We start from the raw sequence: 12,215 nt of genomic DNA on the forward strand, positions 1-12,215 counted from the left end.
TCTATCTCCATGGGCGTTTATCTCCGAGAACGGGTCCGTGAAGGGGCGGACCGAACCGTATTTTCGAAAAAAATAGACGTCCATGTTTTATTCGACAATTTGTGAGCTGGGTGCTTTTGTTTTTCAGTGATAATGGAAAATGAAAGCGCCCAGCTGAAAAATGAATAAATCCAAGGCATTTGTTCGTGGGAGGGGCCAGGAGTCGTAGTGCACTGGTCCCCTTCACATGCCAGGACACCAACCGGGCACCCTAGGGGGCACTTTTACAAAAACAAAAAAAAAGGTAAAAGAGTTCCCAGGTGCATAGCACCCTTCCCTTGTGTGTTGAGCCCCCCAAATCCCCCTCAAAACCCACTGCCCACAAGTCTACACCATTACTATAGCCCTAAGGGGTGAAGGGGGGCACCTACATGTGGGTATAGTGGGTTTGGGAGGCGGTTTGGAGGGCTCCCATTTACCAGCACAAGTGTAACAGGTGGGGGGGATGGGCCTGGGTCCACCTGCCTGAAGTCCACTGCACCCCCTAATAACTGCTCCAGTGACCTGCATACTGCTGCCAGGGAGGTGGCTATGACATTTGAGGGTGAAAATAAAAAGTTGTGTAACGGCATATTTTGTGGTGGGAGGGGGTTTGTGACCACTGGGGGAGTCAGGGGAGGTCATCCCCGATTCCCTCCAGTGGTCATCTGGTCATTTAGGGCACTTTTTGGGGCCTTATTTGTGGAAAAACAGGGTCCAGGAAAAGTGCCCTAAATTCTCGCTAAAAACGCATATTTTTTTCCATTATCGGCGAAAGGCGCCTATCTCTGATCGGCCGATAACCACGCCCCAGTTCCACCACGCCTTCGACACACCCCCATCAACTTTGTCCGCATCCGCGACGGAGTGCAGTTGAAAACGTCCAAATTCGGCTTTCGATTATACCGCTTTATTCGTTTTTGTGAGATAAACGTCTATCTCTCGATTTGGGTCACAATATAGGCGTTTTTCTATTTCGATTATAAGCTGGATAGTCTACATAACTGTCCATGTATTTATTTCAAAGAATTTATTACAACGAATCTAGCCTGATATCACTGTATCTCAGACTTCATTCAAAGCCATCTCCAAGGTACAGCTTCAGTAAAACTCTTTTACTGAAGTGTGGTTTTTGTACTTACTGAACTGCAAAAGCAAAAATTGATGTGTGATAAACACAACCCTCCCCCCCCCCCCCCCCCCCCCCGGTTTACAAAGCTGTGCTATCGGCTGCTGCACGGCAATGCCAACACAGCCCATTCAAAGTAAATGGGCTGTGCCGGCATTACCGCACCGGCAGCCGCTAGCACGGTTTTGTAAATGGAGGGGAAAGGCTGTGTAATAACTGTTGGAGACATTTCCAGCATGTGCCCTGCAATTATCATACAGAAAGGTTCTTTAATATGCATTTCTATTCACAGTTGTCAAAGAAGCACTTCATGCCTTCTTTTGAGGAAGATTTTAGTAATCCTGTACTAACGCATAGGTCACAGCATGCGGTAAACACCATGCGATCCACATCCATTCTCTGCTCTTAACATGTCATTCAGTTAAAATCAAATTAGCATGCTCTTTCATGCTAGTAAGGTAAAAGCTACCACACTTGGGACCCTGTTTATAAAGGCGCACTAGCATTTTTAGTGCATACTAAAAATTAGCACACACTGTGTAGAGATGCCCATAATATTCCTATGGGCATCTACACATTTAGCATGTGGTAAGCTTTAGCGCGCACTAAAAATTCTAGCCCACCTTTGTAAACAGGGCCCTTGGCGCTAACAGTTAGCAAGCATTAATTTGCTCATTAACTGTTTCATGTGCTTTAGTAAAAGGGCTCAGACTCATTACCAGAACTTTTTCTAAAAGTCCCACACCCATGTGCTGTTAGCTTCCAGATAACAAACAGAGGTAAGAATGGTTTAAATATTATATACATTGATCTGGTGGGGATAGAGGACAAGTTTTAGTGATGAAGGTTATGTGGGCCCTGGCCGGGCCCCACATAAAAATTGACTAGTTTCCTTCTGATCCCCCTAACTGCCCACGGGTCCATACCCCCCTTCCATCCCCATCCTCCACCCTCAACTCAGGATAGGTTCTCCTGAGCCTACCTGTAGTCCCTAGTGGTCCAGTGGGCTAATGGAGGAAGGAGTGAACCCCACTCGGCCCTGCCCCTAGCAACTATCTTTACAAAATGGTTGCAACGACCTCTTGCAGCAGCCACACACTACTTTGGTAGTACCACAAGGCTGCCTCTAGAGGTTGTAGAAGTCATTTAGTAAAGGCAGCCATTAGGGAAAGGAACAAATGGGGGTTCACTCTTGTCCCTTTTGTCCCACTGAAATACCAGAGACTTCAGGTAGTCCCGAGGGGGGATATTTCCCATATTGGATTGGGGATGAGAATGGCAGGAGCATATGGACCTGTGGAAGCTAGGGAGATCTTGTCTTGTCAGGAAAACTAGTCAATTTCTGTTATGCAGCTCCCAGCCAATTTTCAGTGTCAGGGCTTTCATAGCTACCCAGTCAAAATTTAGGACAGTGTTGAAACTGTTCTAAATTTGCTTGCTTAACTATGTGGATGCTGCATAACTGCTGGTCTCTCTGCAACACCACCCCTTGGACTGCCCCTGACTTGCCCACTTTTAACACAGCTGTTTTGAGCAGATATTCAGTGTCACTGCCCAGTTACTTGTGCTGAATATCAGTGGTTAAGTGCTTTGAATATCAGGCAAGATTTCTATAAAATAATGAGTGGATTTGAACAGGTAAAAGTGAATTGTTTGCATACTCTTTCCAAAAGGACAAGGGAGGCAGGCAAAGAGTTACTAAGGAAAACAAATTGGAGAAAATTCTTCACTTGATCTATACTTAAACTTTGAAATTCATTGCCTGAGTGTGTGGTAGAAGTTGTTAATATAGCAAGGTTTTGAAAGTTCCTGTAAGAAAAGTTCATAAGCCATTATTATTATTGGAGTTGGAGAAAATCCACTGCTTATTGCTGGGATAAATAACATGGCATTTATTTGCTCTTTTGGGATCCTGCCATGTACTTGTCACCTAGACTGGCTACTGTTGGAAACAGGATACTGGGCTTGATTGACCTTCAACCTGACCCAGTATAGCAATGCTTACGTTCTTATAAGAGAAATATAGAGAAGGAATTATATTTTGATTCAGTTTGTAATCAATATCATCTGTGTATGACCTTGTGCTGACAGCATTCTGCAGCACAGTCTGAAGATAATAATCCTCAGACACAAAAAGAAAACAACTTTTATTGATGAAGCCCAGAGTTTAGATATAGGTGTCTTATTCCTGTTTCCACGAGGCATATTTCAATGGTCCATTTTCTTATGTAGCACTTTAACTTCTTTGTATTTCACTCATAATTGCTTCTCTGGCAAAGAATTTCATGCATTCATATGTGTCTGTGGTCCTTACCATGGGGCCCTTTTACTAAGGCACGTAGGTGCCTACGCACATCCAGCGCACATCAAATTGGCTCTACTGCCAAGCTACTGCATGCCCTGGACGGTAATTCTGTTTTTGGTATGTACCTGGGACCCTTTTCTGAAGTCCACTGCAGTGCCCCCTAGAGTGCCCGGTTGGTGTCCTGGCATGTCAAGGGGACCAGTACACTATGAATGCTGGCTCCTTCCACAACCAAATGGCTTGGATTTGGTCATTTTTGAGATGGGCGTCCTCGGTTTCCATTAGCGCCGAAAACCGGGGACAACCATCTCAGAAACGACCTAAGGATGACCATCTCTAAGGTCAATCTAAATTTCATGATTTGGGTGTCCCCGACCGTATTATCGAAACGAAAGATGGACGCCCATCTTGTTTTGATAATACGGGTTGCCCCGCCCCTTTCCGGGGCCATCCTGCGAGGACGCCCTCATGAAAACCTGGGTGCCCCGTTCGATTATGCCCCTCCATGACATATAATTATTTTATTCATTCTTAAATTTACACATTTTCTCTGTATGTTGGTTATCATCATTTTACATGTTGTTTTTCCATTTATACAGACCATTGATCGATTTTTATTATTTGTCTTTAGACTCCTGAAGCAGGCCTGTTGCTGAAACACAGTTCTGTGTTAAGTCTCTAACTAATACATTTTTTAAGACCCAAGACTGTTGTCCTGGTTTCTTGCGTTTGTGGCCCACCTCCCACTGCCTTTCTACTATTGTCAAATATTGAAACATGAACTATATTTTCTATGAATTGCCACACTTAGCTTCTCTTTGGTCAAGAAAGGGAATGCGAAGAGATCGAGTATGGGGTATTCGGGAGTGGGTAAAATACATTAATAATTAAAAGGTTGTGGAAGTAGTAAGATAGAGAAATGCAGTGCTAGGAAGGAGATGAAAGAAGTAGATGGCAAGCTAAAATGTTAGTGAAAGATAAATGGAGGCAGATATAAGTGAATAAATATGAAAGAGAAAGAAAGAAAGAAAGAAAGAAAGAAAGAAAGAAAGAAAGAAAGAAAGAAAGAAAGAAAGATCAGTATACTAGACAGAAATGTATGGGAGAAATGGAATAACATGAGAGACATGATTAATGGCAAAAGTACAACAAACACTGGAAAAAGAGTTCAGAGAAGACAGACCATGGAAAACAGAAAAGAGATAATGGGATCAAAGCAACTGTAGAAATAAAATGCCCAGAAAACAAGGGGAACTACATGCGTACATCACAAAAATATGCACTGGCTTTTGTATTTGATCCAAGGCACAAGCAGGTGCCAAGTAGCAAAGATCTGTCCTTCAGTGACTTGGGGGTCTATTGTGCTCATCTCTGTGGTGCCTACAAAAGAGAAATAAAAAACATCAAAACAATTTTTTTAAGGGTTTTATTTTTTGTTTTTTACATTGCCCTTTAATTGGCTACTCTTCTCTGTCCACGTTTGTCAAATGTGTCCTTTATACCTGCAAATGTGCATTTTACAAAATCAGCACATGTATGTGTACATGCTGGTGTATACACACATCGGAGGCAATTATATAGCTGTCATCTTTAATTTAGTACCCAGAGGACACTCACTACGAGCCTTTATAGAATATTAGTGTATCAGCAAAAATCTGTGCCTGTAATTTAAGTACATAAGTGCATAAGTATTCCCATACTGGGAAAGACCAAAGTTCCATCAAGCCCTGCATCCTATTTCTAACACTGGCCAATCCAGGTCACAAATACCTGGCAAGATCCCCAAAAAGTACAAAACATTTTATACTGCTTATCCCAGAAATAGTGGATTTTCCCCAAGTCCATTTAATAATGGTCTGTGGACTTTTCCTTTAGGAAGCCGTCCAAACCTTTTTTACACTGCACTAAGCTAACCACCTTTACCACATTCTCTAGCAACGAATTCTAGAGCCCAATTACACGTTGAGTGAAGAAACATTTTCTCCGATTCGTCTTAAATTTACTACATTGTAGATTCATCGCATGCCCCCTAGTCGTAGTATTTTTGGAAAGCGTAAACAGACGCTTCACATCTACCCGTTCAACTCCACTCAATCATATCTCCTCTCAGCTGCCTTTTCTCCAAGCTGAAAAGCCCTAGCCACTTTAGCCTTTCCTCATAGGGAAGTCATCCCATCCCCTTTATCATTTTCGTCGTGTAAGTGTTTACCAGCCATAGAGCTGGCGAAGGTGTGTGTGATAAGTTCGGGTGACACTTGTTCTGTGCATCCTACCCATGCTCCATCAATATATAACCCCTGTGTACACGCAGATGCAAGTACACACAAAGGACCCCCAAAATGAGGCAAAAGAGGGCTTGCACTGTTGTCGGTGCATGTTTTTCACATGCACCGAGGCCCCCTTTTTACTGCACCAGGTAAACGGGAAGTCTCTCTTTTCTACAGGAAGTGACCATGCGTCAAGTAAAGCACTTGCTGTGCAGCCATTTTAGGGGGTAGCCCTTACCACCACCCATTGCGGTGGCGATAAGGGCTCCCACGATACCTTGGCAGTGACCAGGCAGCGCATAGCCCTGCCTTAATACTGCAGGGTACACTCTGACGCTACAAAAATAAATATATATTTGTAGCACCGGATATGACGACGTGCTGGGGTGGGAAGTGCCGCCGGGCTGCTGCGGTAGCCCAGCGGTACTTTCTGATTAGCGAGCAGTAAGCTCATGTTTGGCTTACCATCGCTTAGTAAAAGGATCCCTATGTAAGATATGCATATAAAGAATGGTGCTTATGTAGTAGCAGCTCCAAATTGGAAGGAGTAGATGGGAAGGTGAAGTTGGGTTTACTTTTTCAACATATCCTGATATTATTGGAGCATAAATATTTTTTTGTGTTTTTGAAGCTCTTGGACTTCTGGTTTATATTCCTTCTGGCTGTCTTGGAGATTCAGCTTGCAGTTTTATACCCCTTGTTTGTCAGCATTCTATATATTTACATGTGTAACTGATGCATAAATGTTAGCATCTACTTGATAGAATTACCCCCCCCCCCCCCCATAAAGCCCTCAGTGATACCTAACAATTTATTCTCATGTGTATTTATAAAATCTTTGCTTCCACTTGACTTCCTAGCAAATACATATGATGTAGTTGCATCCATATGGGTATTTTACAAAAGATTCCACATTTACCAGAGCTTTCTATAAAATACAGAGGCAACTGAACACATCCCAACCAACCATAAAATTGGGCTTTTTGTGACCTTGGGTAAGATGTTTTATCTCCCGTTGCCTCACGGATGAAAGCTATTATAGTTAGTGACATATTATACCTAAATACTGATCATCACTGTATAGTGTTTATTCTATTTTTATTGCCTGTCAGCTGATAATCCACAAATCGCATAATAAAAACACAGCAGAGCAATTTACAATGAAGCAAGGTAATATCCAAATGACAAAAGAAGATTCGAGCTGAAATGGCTACTGGAAGATAATTCCAGAGATAGGGGCCCAATTAACAATAAGCTCTGTCTCTGGAAATACCAAGATGCAAGCATATATTCACTATAAAAATAATTTGTATTACTATTTATTATTCTAATAAAGGGCCCCGTTTACTAAACTGTACTAAGTGCTAATGTGAGCTTAACACAGGAAAAATGGCCTAACACAGGACACACTAAAGGATTCAGCATTAGTTTTTTTTTTAATTGTGCGCACTAAGCGTACAATATTTATTTGTTTATTTGTTTTTTGGGAAGGAGCATGTCAGGGCCAGAGAATGGGTGAAGAAGCACTATTTAGCTAGAGCACTGACAGCACTGACGTCAGTGCCGGTCCTACCATTAGGGTAACCGAGGTGGGGGCACTCTTCTGAAGTGGCATTGTCCCTGCCTTTCTTTTCTCAACCTCCTTCCCTGAATTTACCTTTTTCTTTTCTTGTTGTTCAAAGGGCGGCAGTCCTTCTGTTACCCCTCTACTGCATGGTACTTTGCTGACTTTGGTCACTTCCCTACACTAGTTGTGTATGATTTTGGATTCCCAACTATCCTTCGGCCCTCACATTTCCATAGTAGTCAGGTCCTGCTTCTTTTTCCTCCGCTATATTCACTCCATTCGTAATAGTTTTGAAGAAGATAATTCATGCCATTCTAGTTTATACTCTGGTAACCTTGAAATTAGACTATTGTAATACTATTTATGCCAAGCTTTCAGTGATTCTATTTTAAAAAACAATCAGTTCAAAATACATCAATTTAACTGCTTTATCACGCACACCAATTTGACCAGTTGTCTTCCCTTCTTTTCAGATATCACTGACTTCCAATCCCATTTTGTATAAAACAAAAGATTCTGACCAAAAATGTCCTTCACTCTGGCTGCCCTTCCTATCTATCATCGATCAATTACCCCATACATGTCGGCTCGAACCCACCGCTTATCTTCGCAACACCATCTTACAGTACCCTCTGTCCATTGTTTCACATCTTAAATTGGCATGTCATTCTGCATTTTTGTGCTTTGCATCCCATCTGTGGAATTCTCTTTTAGAAAGCATTCATTCCAAACAATAATATGTCAAGTTTAGGTCATCCCTGAAAATCAACCTTTTTACCAAGGCCTTCCTGGGGGGATAGTAGTGTGATGTGGACAGTGGATCGCTGTGGCCAGCTACCAGAACAGCTGTGACTCTTAAGTCTGTCTCTCCATTTCTTGCTTTCACTTGCATTTTTAGTAGAGGAGTGTGGTAGCCGTGTTAGTCCACTCTTAAGGTTATCAATAGAAATCAAACAAAATAAAACATGGAAAATAAAATAAGATGATACCTTTTTTATTGGACATAACTTAATACATTTCTAGATTAGCTTTCGAAGGTTGCCCTTCTTCGTCAGATCGGAAATAAGCAAATGTGCTAGCTGACAGTGTATATACTGTCAGCTAGCACATTTGCTTATTTCTGATCTGACGAAGAAGGGCAACCTTCGAAAGCTAATCAAGAAATGTATTAAGTTATGTCCAATAAAAAAGGTATCATCTTATTTTCTTTTCCATATTTTATTTTGTTTGATTTCTATTGATAACTTGCATTTTTAGAATCAACTAGGCACTGCACATTCTTCTGTCTTTCACCTTATGTCTGAAGCAGGGCTGCCGAGATACTGAGCTGGGCCCGGGGCAAGGCCACTGCCTCTGGTCCCCCCCCCCCCCAAGGATCGTTGCTGCTTCCGGGCCCCCCTAGGATCCACCACCCCACCATCCCTGATCGCTGCTGCCACCCGCCCTAGGTACCTTGGCTGGTGGGAATCCCAAGGCCCCACCAGCAGAAGAGTTCTCCAGTGCTGCTGTTCTTCCTTCTGCCACGTGGCCTTCCCCTGCGGTTGCTTTTTCTCTCAGGTTGCACATGCACGGCCTGAAGGGAAAAGCAGCCACAGGGGAAAACAATGCTGCAGACTGTGAAGAAGAGCAGCCTGCTGTGTCTTCCTCCAGGTCCTCCCAAGTCTCCAAGGGGGGCCCGGTGCCGGAGGTTTCTCTCTTGTGCTCCTATCGGGACACAATCTCCCGGGTCCTGTCAGGAGCAGGATAAACAAAGAGACCCCAGCGCTGGGCCCCCCTTGGAGGCCCAGTTCTGGGGACTTTTGCCCCCCCTCTCAGCAGCCCTGGTCTGGAGCAATCTTCCTCTCTCCCTCCATAGACACCTCTCCTTTAAAAATGTTAAATTCAAACTCAAGACATGGCTTTTTATGCAGACTTTCAGAGTACCAGAAAGAGAGTTCACCAATCTTCCTTCTTTCCATTTGTCCCCCTCCTCATTTGTGATGTTTTATGTCCCCTCTCCTGTGTCCTTCTCCATCTGCTCTCCCACTGTCATTGAATTTACTTTCCTATTATAAATGGAGTTCCCTTCCTCTTTCCTGAATGTTTTTGTATTATGTACACCGCTCTGCCCTGCTTTGTCAGCTAGAGCGGAATAGCAAGCATGGTTGTAGGTCAGTTCCCACCAGACAGTTCCCATCCACCAATTCCCATCTGGACAATTTCCACCACACCAGAGAGTACAGTTCCCACTCATAACCCCCAAAATATAAAACACACTAGGACAAGTAATCCCCCTCCCTTTTCTAACCGCCTTTACCACATTCTCTGGCAACAAATTCCAGAGCCCAATTACACGTTGAGTGAAGAAAACCTTTCTCTGATTCGTTTTAAATTTACTACATTGTAGCTTCATCGAATGCCCCCTAGTCCTAGTATTTTTGGAAAGCGTAAACAGACGCTTCACATCTACCCGTTCAACTCCACTAATTATTTTATAGACCTCTATCATATCTCCCCTCAGCCGCCTTTTCTCCAAGCTGAAAAGCCCTAGTCACTTTAGCCTTTCCTCATGGGGAAGTCGTCCCATCCCCTTTATTATTTTCGTCGTGTAAGTCTTTACCAGCCATAGAGCTGGCGAAGGTGTGCGTGATAAGTTCGGGTGACACGTGTTCTGTGCACTAATTCATGTTTAATCTGGGAACTAAATGTCATAAATAAGTAAGTAAGTAAATAGAGAAATACAAACTGCAGTTCATGTGGGAAGGGCAATGCCCCCCCCCCCCCACACCCCCAAACTAGGTTTTAACCTGATTCAGTCCCTCAAAATGACACACTGATTACAATTTGTAATGAATTACTACTCTACCTATGAAAAGTTATTCCGTTATACGTCCTCTGTGTACGTCTGTATGCTGCTCTAACTTTGCTCCAGATGCCATAAAAAAAAAAGCAACGTCAGGACTTATCAGACCTGATACAAGAAAGAAGCTATGGTCGGTAAAAAAATAAAAAAAGACCAGAGAGGGTGGGGAAATGACCGGGGGGGGGGGGGGAGGAATGTCCTTGGTGGGAATTGCCCCCCTTAAGTGGGAATAGAATTGTCCTAGGTGGGAATTGTCTTGGGGGGAATTGGTGGGCGGGAACTGTCCAGGTGGGAACTCGCCTGATACCAGCAAGCACTAATAAACTAGAAACTATGACTTTTAGCAAGTTTGCAATTCTTTTCCGATTTTTGGAATTTCTTTTTTACTGTAAGTCCAACAAAAAAAAAAAGGAAACAAATCCTCCCATAAACAAAGAAAAAGGAACGGAAGGAGCCAAACGTTACGTCAGGATGTCACAAAATGGCTCAATTTATTCACAGAGTGTTCAGTACGTATATACAGTAATCCAAAATATGCACAAAAAGCAGTGTACAGTAGGTACTTCTAAGTATAGATAACCCAACACTGCAGTGTTTTGACAAGAAAATTGTCTTCTTCTACATTTTGAAAATTTGTCAAAGCCTGTGCAAGAAATACATGCACTCTTTATGCCTGCACACAGTTATGAAATCATCCGCTAAAAGACTTCTACTCCTGGGTGCCCAAGAATTCCTCTCTAGAACCTCAGCCCATTCCACTGATAGCCACAGCTGAAACACATGGCCATGAGCTAACATGTATACCTTAGAGGAAAGGAGAAACAGGGGTTACATGATACAGACGTTCAAATATTTGAAAGGTATTAATCCGCAAATGAACCTTTTTCAGAGACAGGAAGGTGGTAGAACTAGAGGACATGAATTGAGGTTGAAGGGGGGGCAGACTCAGGACTAATGTCGAGAAGTATTTTTTCACGGAGAGGGTGGTGGATATGTGGAATGCCCTCCCGCGGGAGGTGGTGGAGATGAAAACGGTAATGGAATTCAAACATGCGTGGGATAAACACAAAGGAATCCTGTTTAGAAGGAATGGTTCAGCGGAATCTTAGCGGAGATTGGGTGGCGACGCCGGTAATTAGGAAACAAAATGGGAGCTGGGCAGACTTCTATGGTCTATGCCCTGATCGTGACTGAATAGATAGGTATGGGCTGGAGTGTAAATTTTAAGGGGCTTCGACGTTAGCTTCAGAACTTACTACAAGAACAGTGCTGGGCAGACTTCTACGGTCTGTGCCCTGAGAAAGGCAAGGACAAATCAAACTCTGGTATCAAATAAAGTATCACATACCATGTAAATGAGTTTATCTTGTTGGGCAGACTGGATGGACCGTACAGGTCTTTATCTGCCATCATTTACTATGTTACTATGGCCATTTTTAAAAATTACCACTGCAGTACTTATTGATACCTATTTTGTAGGCATTAAGGGCTCTTGAAGTACTCGTGCGCTAACCAGTTAGCATGCAGTAATGTAGACGTTCTAACTGGTTACTGTAAGAATGCCCATTCTCCACCCCTGACATACCTCCTCAAAAATACAGAAAGTTGGCTAGTGCATGCTCATTCGCAAACTAGTGTATAATACTGTAGTGCGTCCTGCAGTAGTCCATTTTTTGCTGCGTTAGGTGCTCATTAATGCCCAATGCAGCTTAGTAAAAGGACCTCTTAGACTATTGATCCATTTAGAGTTATCTGTTTTTTTTCCAAATAGGTGTCCATGTTTACCTTTGAGTATCTGTAACTGAATGGCCTGATATTCAAACCAAATGGGGAACTGAGATTGTAGAGTGAAGGCAGGCATTAAAAATAAACCAAAGAGCAAGAAGCTACAAGCAAAATATTGCCTCCAGCCTCCTTGAATTTGCTCATTTGAACACTTTGATCTTTAAATGTACTTGCTCAGAGGAAGAAGAGATTGATAGAGATGTAATACTGTTGTTTGGAATAATATAGGAGGGTACCTTTTGGACCAGTACAATAATAATAGTGCATACAAAAGGAATTTTCAATAATAAAACAAGACACTT

General features: G+C 42.8%; 1 protein-coding gene across 1 annotated transcript in view; it reads left to right on the top strand.

The window, feature by feature from the left end:
• Nucleotides 1-12,215, top strand: part of CNTN5 (contactin 5) — a 699,531-nt gene that overhangs the window by 4,105 nt on the left and 683,211 nt on the right. The window lies entirely within an intron of this gene.

This window comes from Microcaecilia unicolor, chromosome 4, assembly GCF_901765095.1.
Source record: "Microcaecilia unicolor chromosome 4, aMicUni1.1, whole genome shotgun sequence".
Taxonomy (NCBI): domain Eukaryota; kingdom Metazoa; phylum Chordata; class Amphibia; order Gymnophiona; family Siphonopidae; genus Microcaecilia; species Microcaecilia unicolor.